Genomic DNA, 3,006 nt, shown 5'->3' on the forward strand with positions numbered 1-3,006 from the left:
GCAGTTAGGATTAAAAGACAAAAACCAAAATATTTTCATAAACCTTTGACCATAAGCTTTTTTTTTTTTGTACTCTACTTGGTGTTTTATTTATTCTAATTTGCTGACATTTAGGCACATTTGCATTTTTACCTTAAAGTTAAGCACGTAGGTATTTTTTGTTGGTAATTCAAATTTAGTGATTATCATTAGAACAAATATTAAATTTACCTTACTCACCAAAATCAAAAATTTTTTATCTTTGGCCGAGTCTAAAGGAACATAAAAATGTCCAGTAAAACCCAGGCAAGGACAAATGTATGCTGATAATTTGAAAATATTTTTACTATTACTTTACTAATAACACCTTTTTATTTATTTTTAATAATAACCCAGCTTATTTACCAAAGATTTATAAATTCACATGAACCATTTGGGTTTAATTTATGAGCACTCCCTTATTTTTAAGCCAGTTTTACTATTACTTTACTAATAACACCTTTTTATTTATTTTTAATAATAACCGAACTTATTTACCAAAGATTTATAAATTCACATGAACCATTTGGGTTTAATTTATGAGCACTCCCTTATTTTTAAGCCAGTCTGGAACCAGGTAAGCATAAACATGTGATACATGGACACACACAAAACATACCTAAACATATACACTCTCACACACATATACAGGCGCACAAAGTTCTCATAGATTTTACCCTAGAACTCTAGCCATGAGATGGTAAGACAAAGTCACCAGTCTGTAAAAGACAGCTGGATCCGAATTTCTTCTTTGGAAACTGGAAATTGTTCACATGGCAAAGTTCAGTTGCCCTGATAGGTAACCTAATTAGGCCTGTGGATCAAAGTTTTGGGTAAAGCAGTTTCCATGGCAGTTTGATTTTTTTTTTTAAACTTTACCCTTTTTTCCCTTCAGTTCAAAATCGATTTTCAATGTTTGCATTTTAGCTAGAACTGGCTGCAGGATCTCCAGGTAGCCTTTCATTTGTAAATACCATAAACGATGAGTTATCTTAACATCAATAGAAAAAGTTAGCAGGTTTTAGAGTAGCCAGAAAAGAAGAGAAATACCTTGAGACACATTATAGTGGTAGGTTGACCATTTGAGCTCTGGATTTTCCTTGATGTAACTTGCCCTTTTGCAAAACTTGTGCACAAGAATTAGCTACAACTCGCTGGAGCCCTAGTAAACCTGGCATGCCTTTGAATCTTTTCATTTACACAAATACTTGCAAGTAGAGGTACCACAAACCAACTGGGGTGCCCATCAGGGCTCATTCTCCTTGTCTTTCCTCATTTTTAAAGGATTTTCCATTTTTCCTTAAAAGAAGCAACCGAACTGTAATACAGGCTTTGGTGTCGTGGATCAGAGTATGCAGATTGCGGGTGGGGCTCCTCAGTGTTTCACCACTGAGTCGGTCCCACCCTCTTACCTGTCTCAGTTTCTCTCTTGGGGGTCTAGTACCTCTGAGAGGGCTCAAAATGCAGAGTGATCAGCTCTTATATGCGTTTCCTGGAGGAACCTTCTTTTAATTAATCTGTTGGGGGATTCCCTATAGGGCCACTGGGCATCGGGGAATCGCCCCAGGCAACTCCCACTCGAAACCCTGGTCACCCAGTGTTACAGCAGAGTTGACTGGGAACAGACCGAGAAGCACACGGAAGAATAGGAAAAAACAGGTTTTATTTCCGCTGGCGGGCTCAGAGGGGGATTCTCTTCCCAAATTCTGAGCCCTGAACAAAGGATGTAGCAGTCTTTTATACACTCTGCTTAGGGAGGAAGCGGGGCACGGTTGCAACATGGTTAACTTTAGTCGGGCAGGGTCCTAAGCTACTTCAGCGCCTGGTGCACTAATTGCTACAGGGGATTTATGAGAGCGCAGCTGCCGGGGAAAGGTTGTGGGGGAGGAAGCCTGGCTGTGGAATTTTCCAATTTTCCACTTCACCAGGGCTGCCGAGGCTGGGAGGGGTAAGATGCCCCTTCTCTTCCGAACTGAGGAACTCAGTCTCTCATTTACCTACAAACAAGACAGTTCAGTTTCCTCTTTCAAAAATTCACAGAAAAGCCAACTGAGATTAATTTTAGGGTAAAAAGACAATGGAGAAGACCCTTTAGAATGCACCTCCAAATCTAACTTAGGATCTCAAACAACAATTCCTAGGAAAAGAACCAGCTCAGAGTAAACCAAGACCATCAGCCAAAAACGAGAGGTCCAGAGCTCAGGAGGACTTACTAGTTCTGCCGAAGGAGAAGCTCGGAGTCAGAGAACCCAAACGGGCCATGCCGGTACCTGGCGCTGAGTTTGGGCTGCTCTTTGGTGGTCTTGAGTCTTCTCTGAGCCCCACGTTGGGTGCCAATCTTGTCAATGGAAAAAAAGACCAGACTCTGTAAAATGATTTTAAAGAGATTTACTCTGAGCCCAATTTGAGGACCATGACCCAGAGCCATGCCCAAGAGGTCTTGAGCAGTGGACTCGCTGTGGCTGGGTCACAGTCTGGTTTTATACATTTCAGGGAGAGGGGTTACAGGTGAAAACATCAATCAATATATAAGAGGCATACATTGGTTTGGCCCAAAAATGTGGGCCATCTCGAAGCAGGGGCTTACAGGTTATAGGTGGGTTTAAAGATTCTTTGACTTGCATTGGTTCAAGACATGAAGCTTTGTCTAAAGGCTTGGAATGTTTTAACACAGGAGCTGTTATCAGAGACGAGCCACAGGACATAGGTTTGTTGTGTAAATTGAGGACCTGCAGGTTTGTCTTGAAAACCCTTAGGCCTATTAATGGGTTACAAAGGATGTCCCTAAGAAGGGAGGGGGCATGATGAGGCATGTCTGACCTCCCTCCTGGCAGGCAGTTTAGTTTTAGGATATTTCTTTGGCCACAAGGGGGTCCAGTCAGCCAGTTGGGGTTGAGTCTTAAAATTTTATTTTAGTTCACACTTAGAAACATTTACTCTGAGGCTGCTTCACGCTCAAGGAGAAATCAAGGAAATTAACTCACACTC

This window comes from Propithecus coquereli, unplaced genomic scaffold, assembly GCF_000956105.1.
Source record: "Propithecus coquereli isolate 6110/MARCELLA unplaced genomic scaffold, Pcoq_1.0 Scaffold822, whole genome shotgun sequence".
Lineage (NCBI taxonomy): Eukaryota > Metazoa > Chordata > Mammalia > Primates > Indriidae > Propithecus > Propithecus coquereli.